This window comes from Lycorma delicatula, chromosome 4 (genome assembly GCF_047948215.1).
Source record: "Lycorma delicatula isolate Av1 chromosome 4, ASM4794821v1, whole genome shotgun sequence".
In the NCBI taxonomy this organism is placed as follows: domain Eukaryota; kingdom Metazoa; phylum Arthropoda; class Insecta; order Hemiptera; family Fulgoridae; genus Lycorma; species Lycorma delicatula.
Window position 1 is genome coordinate 50938984 of NC_134458.1, and position 14721 is coordinate 50953704.

General features: G+C 30.9%; 1 protein-coding gene and 1 long non-coding RNA gene across 3 annotated transcripts in view; one reads left to right on the top strand and one right to left on the bottom strand.

Annotated features, from left to right (window-relative positions):
• LOC142323387 (uncharacterized) overlaps nucleotides 1–14721 on the bottom strand; it is a 208246-nt gene that overhangs the window by 83274 nt on the left and 110251 nt on the right. For both annotated transcript variants that reach the window (XM_075362947.1, XM_075362948.1), the window contains exon 6: nucleotides 10060–10233. The gene's annotated coding sequence lies outside the window, so the exon portion shown is untranslated. The remainder of the gene's footprint in view (nucleotides 1–10059; nucleotides 10234–14721) is intronic.
• Nucleotides 619–3440, top strand: LOC142322849 (uncharacterized). Its single transcript, XR_012755948.1, has 3 exons — nucleotides 619–666; nucleotides 1409–1559; nucleotides 3412–3440. It is a non-coding gene; the product is annotated as an uncharacterized LOC142322849 (long non-coding RNA).

The window sequence follows — 14721 nt, forward strand, 5'->3', positions numbered from 1 at the left end:
TATGGGGCCATTGGGTCGCTGCCACTGGTGATATGTGTAAGACTCCCAACACCGCCCTGTGTGTATAAACTGGCAGTCAAGAGGTTTTCTTTTTGAAATTTATAAAAGAAGTTTTATATATATTTGTGAAATCCATCTCCTAGACTATTATAATTATTAGTAGAGATTTCCAAATTAAATTATGGAATGTAAATTACATCCAGGAATAGACACTGATTCTTACCACAATATAGTTGTGTCTAAATGTAAGGCGAGGTACAGAAAACAAAGAAAAAATGGGATAATAAAGACCAAAAAAACAATGATATGAAAAAATATTGGGACAAACATAAGGAAATAACCGTTACAAAAAAGAAGATTTTACAAAAAAATAAAAAAATAAAATTAAGATGAAATAATTTTAATCAAGAAAGCGACGACTTCAAATAGAAGAAATATGTCTAAACAAAAATTACATATCTTGCATTCATGTTTGAAATTTTTTCCGCTTAACTTTAGCAACATAACTGAGAAGCACAATGAACACTTTTCTTAGGATGTGTCAGAGATGGAAACATACTTTCAGGGAAAATGGTGTCTAAAGATGCTCGCCGATTACTGCTGGGGAATGAAAAGATTTGTTCCTGAGGATGATTCAGAAGAAAACTAAAGAAAAACAGATATTAGGTAAGGTAATATGATACTTTAGGCTGTATAATTCATTAATCAGGTTTTCTTTAAATTTGCGTTACTAAATACCCTAGCCTTCGATTTAATTTTGGTTTGCAGATATGAAATCCCACAAACAGTACTATTGACCTTATTAAATGCATATAATTGGAATAATTTTTTTTTAGAATGGTGGAAATCAGCAGGTTGTTGATTATTTGTTTTAGTTGTGCGGACTTCAAATAAATAAAATTTTTGTTAAAATTGAACATAATTTTTTTTTTTTAATTTTATTTGAATTTTTTGATTGTTTATTTCATATAACCACTAGAAGAGAGGGGTGTATGTATTAAAATGATTTATAGAAGTAAATTTGATGTAAAATCAAGTTTGTAACACTTTCATTGAATGCTAGGAGAGAAATTATTTGAATTGCACAAAAAACAACAGTATTAAAACCATTTTTCTATAGTGTAATTCATGGTAATATTTTTTAACAATACATAATGGTGAAGAGAGCATTTTTTTTTTTTTTATGAGGAAGAGTAAATATAATTCTCTGTTTATTTAAACCAAATGTACAACTTTTTTTTGTAATGTTTAAATAACCATCACAAAATAAATAATGAGTTAAGGTGAACGATATCTATTATTAAATTTCACAATATTAAGATATAATTTATTCTGATAAAAAATGATTAACTTTTGTCGCTCTTATGCTAAGGGGTTTAATATACTTTTCTTTTTTTTTTATTTACAGCTGTGTTTGCCATGATTTCAGCTTTTGTTGTTCATTAACTTTACAGAGGAATTTGAAACGATGAGAATGAAATTTTCACCAGATTACAGTTAAATTATTTAATATTTTATATGTTCTCGTACAAGACAAGTGCACCGTCCTACGATCATAAGTAAGTACAATATTACTTACATTTAGTAGGGGGAAAAAATGTTTTATTTTTCAGTAAAATCTGTTAATAGTATTGCAAAAGAGAAAGCTTTCTTTGAAACCCTTCTCGATCTTCGTGATCTGTTAAAAATAAGTAAGTAGTCTCTTCATGTTTTATGTAAAATAGTTGTACACTAAAAACATTATTCTTATTAGTGCAAATCTTTTTTTCTGCCCGGCATTACGAAGAGATGTCCAAGATTGCCATCAGTTTTAGTGGAAATTCTTGTTAGATTTAAAGTTCTTTTTCATCTTTATCTTAATTGAAATCGTGCAGCTATGTATGACTTAAATGTTTATATAATAATTATGAATATGTAGTTTTCAAGATTCCTAAAGAATCTCTTCAAACTTCAAATAAATTGAAACGATAAATATGCACAAAAGAACAAGTATAATGTATTGTATCTCAAATTAACTAGTATTTATTTCTGGTTTGTAAAATATAACTTTTCAAATAGAAGATTTTTTGTTATGACGTACCATAATTTATTTTCACCTGCCTGATGGCGTGGCTTAGACCCGGTCTAAATTAACCCTCCCATTGCCAAGCTTTTCGACACCTTTATTTTACCAAGCAGAGTATTTTGACTACCCCAGTACTACTTTGTGATTTAGTATAATATTTGTTTTTAGATTCTGTTATTTTCAACGAATAGCTTTATTTAGTTTTGAAATACAGTTTTTCAAATAATTAAAAGTATTAAAAACTGAACGTAGAAGCAAAGTACAATAAATTTTATATCATTCACAAGTGAAATTCAATAATGGACACCTGTAAAATTAAAAATGTATACGTTTTGGCTGTCATTGCAGTAAACTAGTGCTTTGCCTCAAAATAAGAAATATCATTTTTGAACTGTTCATTCAGGAACATTTTTGCATAACATGCGCTTCACAATAACAGTTTCTTCTTTGTACATATTACAAACAAGTTTCTTGCACATTACACAACAGAATCGTGTTTTACTACCTTCATTTCTCTTGCAATCTTGACAGCACCTTCATTTCTCTTGCAATCTTGACAGCACTGTGATGGTAACTGGAACATGGTTGGATTACTGCCGTCGGAATTTCAGTACCGCATGCTTTCAGTGCGTCTTTTACTTCCTTATTAAGACTGTTGATATTTCTAGCTCTTTCCTCCATGTTGCCTTTCCCAAGAACAAATGCCAGCTCAGTCATGAAAAGTTTCCATCGGCTCCGATTATTCTCCTGCCACTCAAGAAATGTTTGTGTGTAAAGAATTTATGCATTCAGTGCTGCAATCGTATAAACGGCACAATTCTGTTCATACATTTTGTAAATTAAGCACAGTAAACGATATTTGCTCATTAAAGCACAATAATTTTTTGATTTATTAATAACTGGAAAATTACCGATGTGTTTTTTTGTTGCAAAACCCAGAAATACATATTTATGACAAATATCAGTACACAGGATCAAAATACTGTTTAGATTTTTAACTGAAACCGATCAGAATAGATTACGTAATTGTAAATTTCTATCTTTGAATTCATCGTTCAAAGTACTTTTAGAACTTTTATTCTGTTAATCCATATATCGATTACATTCTTTGTAATTTTCCTTATATTATATAAGCCTTTTATTCATAATCGATCGTTAGAATCGAAGTACGCGTAATATACTCGTGCTTGTTGTAATGAACCACCGCGACACATAATGTGTTTTTTCACTCCATTCTTTCTATATTCTCCTGAAGACGGCTGTAACAGGTGAAAACCTTTCGATATATTTTATTGTTACGAGATTGTAGATTGTTGTTATTATATAATTTGTATTTCTTTTTGCAGGGAAAAAGGATGGATATCAGATGTGGAAGAAGTTTATAAATCATAAAGATTTGTTATAATTAAAATTGTAATATTATCGTAATGTATAAAACGTTTTTACTATGTTATAAGCCTGTAATCTGATAATATATCGTAGACATAAATATTGTTAGGCTGTTCTTATCAAGGTTTTGCCACGGTTTCCCTTGATACAAGAGGGCAAATGCCGGAACAGTTCATTTAGTTTTCCGTGGTATTTAATCTTTGATACTCTTATTCAAAGCTAAAACAATAAAAATAAATATTTATTTATAATTTTACATTTTGTAATTTTTTTTCATTACCTGCTTAATGCCGAATTTATGTGACCCCCCTCCCCACTAACCACTAAAAGTTGAAATTTAGCTCAAATACTTTTTACTTCCTTTACTTCGAACAAGGAAGTAAAACGGATTAATTTTCTATCGGCTAGATGGCGCTCTGCGGTATTACAGCAATCGTGTCCGTGCTGCATTTTTCGAAACAAGCGGAGTGGAAGAGGAGGGCTGATGGCACGGCACCAAGGAGTCTAAACCCTATTAGATCTCTTTTCAGGAGGGCATGTAAAAATCATTCGGAGAAAATCCCCGACATCAGCTATCTACAGGAGAGGGTTGTTGCAGTGCAACGGTAGCATACATTACACTCGACATCCTGACGAGTACGTGGGAAGAACCGGATTACCGTCTGGACATTTGTAGGGCAACAAACGGTGCACATATCGAAGTACACCAAGAAAAACTTCAGAATCTACCCTTTCAGGATAGACACTAATGTACAGTAAGTAAGTAATATGGAAAAATTACTTATGTAAGTAAGTAATTTTTCCATATGCAACAGACATCCACACTTGGATGTAACTTACGAGGGATATCTCTAAAGTAAAGACCGCTGGGAAACTTCTCTCCTTAAGGTAGGCGAACCTGTGTCTTTTGTGGACACGCTAATAATGTACTCGCTGCATTGTCGTGTAGAATACGACGAGGTATATTGAAGCCGGTGTTGTATAGCTACGATAATTGTCTTAATTCATGTTGCGATTATATAGAAAAGTAGAATAAGGTATGCAGTTCAAGAGAAATAAAAAAATATTTATAAACTTTTCAGAATAAATTTTTTTACAACGAAACTGTCTTTCAATTTAGAGATAACCTCTTGTAGTAACGATTCGTGATGATTATGAAAGTTTTAAAAATTAATTACCCTAAAAATCATTCATTCTGTTTCTGAAGCTCAACCGTTATTTTTAAAAGATCGAAAAGCGCAATTACTTGTATAATAAATAAAGGCTGTAATAATTAATGATTATTCAGAAAATTATTCTATCGTCCTGTTGGATGAAGTTGTCATTTTTATAAATAAATCTTTATAAATAATCTTTATAATTACTTAAAATGCTAAATTTATAATCGTACAATATTTTTATGTTAATGTATCTTTTATTTAAAATAAAATTATGGGAGCGAATTTGGGAACTCATATAAAACATCAGACTGTTTAGGACACAGAAACTGACCTTTAGATTGTTGTTTAGCATTTGTAAATATGAATAATGTAGACTGACATTTAAAAAAATTATAACTTTTTTCTTTTCTATTGGTTTGAATATATGCTACTTTTGCTAAAAAAAAAAAAAAAAAAAAAAACCAAGTAATCATTTATTATTAAAAATGAACAAATGTACAACTGCTAAACAATCACAGAAATATTTTCTTGTACAAAACGTAAATCTTCAGTCCGGAAAGTGGTTTATTTAAAATTAAATTTTAAAATCCTCTGTTAAAAAACTATATCACTCACTTGAAAAGTTTTTAAATTAAAACTTCTTTAATAAACTTGAATTTTATGTATTCTTTATTTTATATATTATAAATATTTTTTAGTTAACCCTTTAAAATTATTTTATTATGTACTGGCTTTATTTATTTTATTACTTTTAAGAACGGGTATAAACTTATAGCAGCACTTCCTCCATTGTTTAGATACTATAAAACTGCTTTGTTTTGAGGGCTTTGCATGACTTTTCTTGATCCTTCTGCGAAAATGCTGGAGGAATCTTTTTTACCTGTGCAGTAATATACCAAATTTGGATGCGAGTGATATATTGTATTATTTATCGGTCTGAATAAAACATTTATAAAAATTTTAACTAAACTTATCGCTGCATTTTTAAAATAACATTACAGTAAGTAGGAGATAAAATGTGAAAATTTTACCTTCGTTAAACAAACAAGCCTATAATTAATAGCAAAAGCCTGATGGATGCACTGCCACTAACTAAGCTATAGAGCACCATTAAAACTAGTGTATCCAAGATAACTAAAATTAACCGTCGCTCGAAACTCAAATATTAAGGTTTGCTTGTGATATTGTGTTTTGGTGCAAAAAATGTGTTTAAAGAAATTCTGAACGGTATGGGTTTATTGTTAAGAGAAATTTGCTTTGAAAATAATTAGAATAAAACAAAGATAATGGAATTTTTCAGATAGGAGATGGTGAAAAATTGAATATTAAAACGAGCGGCTAATAATATACCAATATTTTGTTAAATGGCTCATAAAATTGCTTAGGATGATTAAAGTAACCCCGCGTTAGAATTTTGAAAATCGGAAGATCTGTTGCTAAGATATAATATTTCAGAATAACCGTTATTTGTTAGATCGAGAGTATACCTGATAAAAGCAAAAGTTAAGCCTTTAACTACTAACAAGTACAAATTCTGAAAATCGGTCGATTGTTTGTAGATTATAAGTACAATCCATTTCACCTCCTATAACGGCACCGCAGGGGCACTCCGTGTATTACAAATTGATGGTGATGGGTCTAGCCTCGGCCTTACCCCGTGGAAAGACCATTATTATTTTATAAAAATTTTTATCGAACAGAATTTTTAATCTATTTAATATTAGTCGATTTTATTTAACGTAAATGTAATTTAAGTTCATAAGTCGCGGCGTCGTTTATCAATTAAAATTTTTCAAGGCGCTCCACCCTAAAGTACGGTTACTCGTATGTAAGAGATAAAAATAAAAAAAATCTCGTGCGCCTTAATTATTTTACTTTATTAACATTAAATTAATAATTATACATGTCTCGGTTCAACTAAATGCGAAGGTTTTAAAATATCTCGCAGCGCACATATGAAGAGGCCGCGGTTCCCGGGTCGCTGCCTTATGACACTCCCGCAACGAAAAATTCCAGGTGACGACACCTGGAGGAACCAATCGGTTCCAGGCGACGAGTTATATATATATTTTTTTTTAAATCCATTTAATATTTCAGTAATACGGGTCGGGTAAAGAATCAGGCTATTAATAGAGGGTTGGGTTAACGAAAGAGGGCGGATATAAGTTATTTGTGTTTTTTAGTATCGCATTCCCACAATTTTATCCTACATTTGTTAAGTATTTATCTAATTTATTAGGTTCAATTTTCGGTCGTATAATTTATTTTGTGATATCTAATATTTCATTATAAACATTTCCAAGTTTTCTTAACCTTTTCAGATCATGTAGCCTTGGAACCGGTTATATGCAGGGTCAGTTTTTAAAACTGCGTTACAAAATCATTTTATATGGCATCTAAGTCGGTTTTTTTAATATTCACAAAGGAATCAGTTTTATTTAACAATTTGAACCACGTTTTTACGCTGTAAAAGGTTTTATTAAGACTAGAAAGAATCTGACCGTTTTTTTCTCAGAAATGTGCTTGTGTGCGACTTGTGTATTATAATTGCTACGAGGGTTACGGATTTATTTATTTACAAAAATAGCTTATCTTACTAGCAACATACAGATGTATTGAAACGCAATAAATTATGTTATACGGCACAAACAAAAAAAGAAAGAATTTGCGGTCATAAATATGTCCAATCTTTCTGACAAAAGATGTCGGTAAATATGAAAAGCATACCGATTCCAAATGAATAACAGTAAACAGTAAAAATTGTTTTTGTCAATCTAAGTAGCCCTTTAAGTGGTGGGAATTTTTATAAAAGGATTTTTTTCACAAGAGGGTAGCATAAGACTATCACTGTTTTAGCGGCTTATTTTTATGTAATATTTTAATCGTTTGTTTATGTTTATTTAAGTGTAAGTTTATAAGTTTATTAATAAAATTCGTTACTAATGTATCTATAGTATCGGCGTTATTTTCGAATATGTCAATCAGAAGAAGGAGGTAGTAACGGTCCGGATAACTATCGGGCGTTGAGACTTATGTTTGCAGAAACGATGAGGAAATATAAGAAAGAAGTGAACGAGTAAGGGAGCAAGTTAGAGGAATCGAATAAGAGGCGCGTGCAAGAAGTAAACAATAAATTTGATCAAAATGCAAAAGAATTAAAAGAATCGAATAATATATTAGACGATCAGGGAAAAGAGAATGTTCAAAATATAAATAGATCTGAGAATAAAATATTACTTACGGGAAAGGAGTTTAAAGAACATGTAGCCGAGGAAATTGAAACGATTAGGAAGGAAAATTTAGAAATAATAGATAACGCTAAGAGTGAGATTAGGGATGAAGTAACGAAACAAATTCAAAATTTTGAGAAAAGGTGACCGAGAAAGATTTAAACAAAGCAATTTGTCAGTCCGAAACGGGTCACTTAGGTAATAAAATTGTGGGTTGCGTTAGGGATTTAAGTGAAAAACAAAATGATATCAGAGACCGGTTAATTGTGACACAGGAAAAGGTAGCGTTAATGAAACAAAATTAAAGCGATTACAGAACAAACAAATAAAAGTTAATGAAAAATTTTCTAATGAAATCACCGATGTAAAAAATAAACTAGCGGGGGAAAAATCGTAGAAACTAATATTAGACGAAATAGTATCTGAAACGTAATAATAGCTATTTTGTAAAACCTATAAAGACACGCTTAGACTTGAGGAAGCCGATTGAATTTTTAAATGAATTAAAGGCTAGAAATATTAAAGATCGGAGTCAGATATGTTCAATATTACGTAGCATCATTTTTCCAACCGATTCAGAAACAAGATTGCGGTTTTCGTTCGTAGAGTCTCAGATAGGGAGTTACAGGATTTTGTGATAGTTTTAAAGAGAAATTTTGGTCGGTAGATAAACAGAATGAGGTCAGAAGTAAGTTACACTTTGGGAAATTTAAATCAGGAAATCATACGAGTTTAAGTCTGTACTTTCATTTAAATTATAACACGGGAAAATTTCTGCAACCGGATTTATACGAGCGCTAAATTTTGTTCCTGGCCTCGAGGTTTTTAAGACGGTAACCTTAATGCGGACGATCTTCTAACGGGTCGAAAAATTTTCACGAACATCGTTGTAAAGGTTTTTCGGAAGTTTGTAGAATTTTGTATCGCGTTAAAATTTAAAAAAAATGTAACTTTATCGCTCACGAAATGAAATATTTAGGTTACGTTATTTCCTCTTGTGTCCCGATAAAATAGAGGCGATTCAAAATTATCTACATCCACAAAATATAAAAACAACTTCAACGTTTTTTACGCCTGTGTAATTATTCCGCTTTAAGGACCCGATTTCAAAACAACTTAAGTAAAAAGAATAAATTTGTACAGACCCAAACAGACGAGGCCGTTTTCAATGAAATCAAACTTAAATTTTTAGAATCTGTTATGTTAAAGCATCCTGATTTTAACCGTAAATTTTATTTGTCTACCGATGCCAGCAACGTGTCCGTTTCCGGTATTTTATTTCAAATTGATGACTTGGGAGAGGGAGCATCGGGTCATTTGATTTATAAGCAAGAGTTTAACCCCGGCCCGACGAAATTATGTCATCGCGGAAGAAAGCTGTGGGAGGTTGTTTTTTGTATTCAGAAACTCCGTATGTATTTAGAGGCCAGAGCATTTGATGTTTGGACCGATCACCTAGCTAATACTTTTTTTTAATTCGTGTAAATTAGCGACAGGACGTCTTGATAGGCGGGTTTTATTTTTGCAAAGTTATAACATCGTATGGAAGTACATTAAAGGAAAGGAGAATATAGCGGCAGATACATTATCGAAAGTAAATTTAGAAAACGATAACGCAGCGTCCGGTGTAAAAGATTCATCGATAATGTAATAAATTCAGAGGAGAAAGAAGGTAGAAACTTTAAAAATAAAATAAATAAGAAACAATTAAATATGAATTTCTCAGTAAGGTTTTAAACGCTTTAAATTCAGATAGTAATGATAAACGTATAAGTAAAGTAAAAGATTATTTTTTACGTTATAAATGGATTTACTTTTAAGCGAAATTGTAATAAATTTAAAGATCGGAAGTCGCGTATACCTAGTAGCGTGATAGAGGAGTTTGTTCCTTATTACCGTTTAAGATCGGGCCGTGCCGGTTTCAATAAAACGTATTGTACGTTAAGCAAATTTATGCGGCGTAAGAATTTAAAATCTGCGATTAAAAAATACAGTGTTTGTTTGTGAAATTTGCCAGAACGTTAAAGACGTTAATTCGAATGTAGAAATTAGCCGTCCGATTGCGTTAAAGTATCCATCGCATAAGGTTTTTGTAGATTTATACGGTCCACTTCCTGTAACTTATAGAGCGTTTCAATATGTATAGTTTACTGACATACCGTTATGTTTCAGTCCACTGCCGCCTTTCACAAAATATAATAGTAGTATAAATTACCTTAATTTTATTGCCCGGCGGTGGTGCAGCCCGTATAACAGCAAGGTTGATTCGTATTCTTTCTTCTAATTCGTTATTAAAATGTAATCGATCAGCGCTTTAATGAACCAACAGGACATCAAGATATGGACTTGGCGCCGGTGGATAGATGCTGAAGAACCGCAAAGAAAACCGCTGTAACAGCGAACAAACCGGATAATGATGGCTTCATCTAAAACAACTTAATGTATTTTGAACCGATTAAAATAATTAAAATTAAATTATCGCATATTTATAATAATCTTACTTGGGGAAACAAAAGCGATAAAAAATAAAAACATTATATTATACACTTTTTAATAAATTTCAATATTCTGCACATAGATGATGACTGGTGTTCGCAGACAACAATAAGAAAAAGGGTAGACTATAACCCCATTAATGAAAAGAAAATATATATATACATATATATAAAGAAATTAATTTTCATTAATCGAACTAATTGTAAAATTATTTTCAAGAAACCAATTAAATAAACTAATTTGCATAATCTAAACTAAAAAAAAAAGGTTTTACATAACGAAAAAGTATCTCTTAACTTTAAAAATTTTACTATAACATTTTAGTTCGGTTAATAAAATAAAATTAATATATATAAAACGAGCTTTTATTTTATTTTATTTATAAAGAAAATTTAGTGTAAATTAAAAAGAAAAATTAAATGCGGTATAAATATTGAAAAATTATCATTTAGATAAAATAGTGTGTTCCCTCGGGTGGATAATCGGGAGACTGATGCTGATGATCTGCTACAGCGAGACCTGTAACGAAACAACACGTATCGAAAAAATATGGAGTAAAAGGACTTGAGAAACTTTTGATGTCAAAATTTTTTCAGTTTGTTGCGTTAAGTAATTTACAACTGAAAATATAAAACTAAATTTTTTAATTAAATATGATAATTAAAGTAAATACCTCGGTTGACCGGGCCGTTTAATTTCTAGTAGTATTGCAAATTATTAGTTATTTTTTATTATTAGGGTCTGGGCCATAATTCCAACATTATTTGTTTTAAGTTTGTTTCGGGTGTAATTCTAAAGGTACGTAATAAGAAAGTTACAACGAGGGGGTTTTAACTCGTTTTATATCCATCGCGATTTTTACGTCCCTCCAACTTTCAGTGCTCATAAATTAAAAAAAAGAGTAGATGATAAGTGGTTTCGCCATTATTTCCACAAAACATTACATTAAAACACGTATCGTTTACTATTAAAAAAAAAAGTTGATTCGATATGAGATCCAAGACGGCAGGTAAACGTGAAAGACCCGTATTTTTGGTAAGAGCCATAACTATGTTAAATGAATAACAAAATCCGTACAACTTTTACAGCATTGTATTCTGAAGAAGAAAATAAACAGCGTTGTAAGATGAATCGAACAAAGAAAAACCTTTTTGCTTCTCTTTCATCAGTTGTAAATCGGAAACTCGTACATATTTTATATTAAATTTCTCCGTTATTTTCACGTGTAGAAAATTTTATAAAAGTTCCGGCAGAACAACGTGTACACCTGTTATTCTTTCGTCCAAATCTACTCGACCTATATAAGTTAAATTTTGCACTAACAAGGTTTTATACCTGTAAAGAATTTACGATATAATATTTGAACAAGTTCGAGCGGGAGATTAAAAAGTAAAAATAAATAAACTGAATAATGATTTTCTTTTAAAACGAAATCACTCTAAAAAGTAGAACATAATTTTTTTTTATTATAAGATAATCAAAATAATTTTCAATATTTATATGAATTCTGAGCTCGTAAAATATTTACTGAAGAATTCGAATAGGTAATCTGCGATAATTAATAAAGTTAAAAATGTGAACGTAAATTAAATCGATAAGACAAAATAATATTTTTTCGGCGCACAACGGGTTATTTTTTACAAATGCTGAAAATTATTTTCATTATCTTAAAATCACCAGAAAATTTATTTTCTACTTTTTAGAGCGATTTCGTTTTAAAAGTAAACCGTTGTTGTTTTTAAACTTTATTTAATTTTATTTTTTGTATACATAAATATTTTTAAAAAAATATATAAACCCTTTAGGAGCAAAACTATATTTCTGTAGAAGTAATATGAAATTTTATAATCTATTTTTTTTTTGAGAAATTAATTCAGACGGAAAACGCGAGCGCGCGAATACACAGTGAGACATTAAAAATCGGTATTTTCAGCTATTTTATTACTTTCATCATTATTCTTGACGTATTTTGGTACTTTTCGTTTGATTTTTTGCGAAAATTACTGGAAAGAAGGATCTGTTTAAATATACGTGTACGACAAGAACACCGTACGATAAGCTACGTCATCCTTGAAAATTGCATATTGTGAAATGTCAGGTCCCACTTATATTTTTATAGGACAATACGTTTCCCACCTGAAACTTATTATTTCGCGTCGTGCGTGCCTGCACAATGTAACTTTTTTTTTTTAATGTTCTCCCTGCATTTCTCGATTTGTATTAAAATAATGTACAGGAGTTATTATATTTATGCACGATAATTCATTATTTACAAAGTCTAAACTAATTTTCACCCTTTCCTTCCTAATACCGATTCAAAATTTCTATGAAAATAAAATAATATTTTTTATTACTTATTTATTATAATTACAAATTTATATTTATCGGTTATTTCCTAATAACTATACTAACTTAAGAAATTCTTCTTTCGAAATGCGACGGGCGTGGTTTCTTCGAAACGGTTTTTACATAGTTTTGTAGTCTCAGGTCGACCGTTCGTGAGATGTGTTTAATTGAATCTCAACCACCAAAGAACACCGGTATCCGCTATCTAATGAAATCGGTAAAAAAGTTATTCTTAACCTTGCTAGGATTTGAACCTTAAAACTCTCGACTTCGAAATCAGCCGATTTGCAATGACGAGTTAACCGCTAGACCAAACCGGTGAGTACCGATTACGCCTGCTACTCTTCAAGATTTGCGAAATAGAATCGTTACAGCAGTGAATTAAATAATTTGGGACCGGTTATCAATAAAAATAATTTGGGACGAATTAAGATAACTGTTATTTATAAATATCGACTTTTACATCCTTGTACGAAATAAAGGAAGTATTGTGATCGCGCGATTAAGTTCGCGCGATAACAATAACTTAGGTATTAAGTTCGGCTTCCAGTTTCAACGGAAATTTCCATTTGACCATCCCTGAATCCATTTTGATTGTTTTCGGCGTGACGTCTGTACTAGGTACGTGCGTGTGTATCTCGCATAACTCAAAAATGATTAGGATAAGAATTTTGAAATTTTGAATTAGGACTGTAAACATCTAATCGTGCATCTCCTCTTTTGATTGCAATTGACTTGACCAAAAGCGATTTTGGAGTTTTCCTTAACCGCAGAACTATAGTAGTACAGTAACCGCAATAGGCCCTCATCGAGAGGTTTTCAACGACGTATCATAAGCGCTACTTATTTTCATCGGTTCCAGAGTTATAGCTAAATAAAATTTTAATTAAAGAAATATTTGGCTCTTACAAGGGGAAGGTACATCAGTTCGAATCTGACTTCATTTCCTTTTCTTTTTTTTTCAGAAAAGTACATAAAATTTTATTTCACTAATAGTAGATTTTTTCATGTTTTTTTATTAAAGTATTTATTTTAAATCGTTTTTACAATCGGTGCTTAATAATTATGAATAAATCGATACAATTTAAAAAACATTTCACCGGTATAAGGAGGGGATTAAAAAAATTTCCCACCTTACAGTTAAAAAAAAATCAAATTTACTCAATACGACAACGGTTTCATGTGAAAAAAGTATCACGCGTTTAGCATACAACAAGCCCTGCTTACAAACACAGCAACATTTTGATAATCCCTTACCGTATGGGTTGGTTACATGAAAAATTGTTTCAAGCAAAATCTTTAGGTAACGTTAACAAAATTAACGACCACTTTAAAACGATACGATACTGTGCCTATTAAGGGAGGTATGATTTTGTTTTTGTCTTTAAAACCTCATTTTTTCCTCCCCTGAGCAAACGGTTGGTGATATCAAGAAACTTTACTTGATACTAAGTTACTAAGTTTACTAAGTAAAAATAGTAAAACATTTACTAAGTTTTAGGTTCTTATCCAAAGAATCGTATGAACTTAAACGGGTTTGATATTTTTCTTAATAAAAAAGTCATATCAATGTTTTGTTTTTTCGGAAAAAAATGCCCCATTTCCATCCCCACGGTCCGATTTTCGGTGTTAACAAGCCCGTCCGAGATTTTGGGTGGAGTTTTTTTTTTAGGGAACAATTTTAAAGTGATTGGCGCAAAATTACGGCGGTTATCGTGTCCACAAGAAAATGAAATATATATATATATATATATATATATATATATACATAAACTTTTGAGCTGACGGGGACTTTGGGATCTGGAGGATGTGAAACGCGAAGATGTCCAAATTGGGGAAGTCGAATCATGGTATCCGTTACAATAGGTAGGCTTTCTTATGAAATCTACTTAATAGCTTACCGACCTTCCAACACATTATGAATATACTACTTGGAATTCAAAATAAAATTAACCCTGTTATTCTTATTTATTCGACTAGCTTAGATTATATTAAGACTTAAACATGCGTTTGATAGTTAATATTATACCCCGCA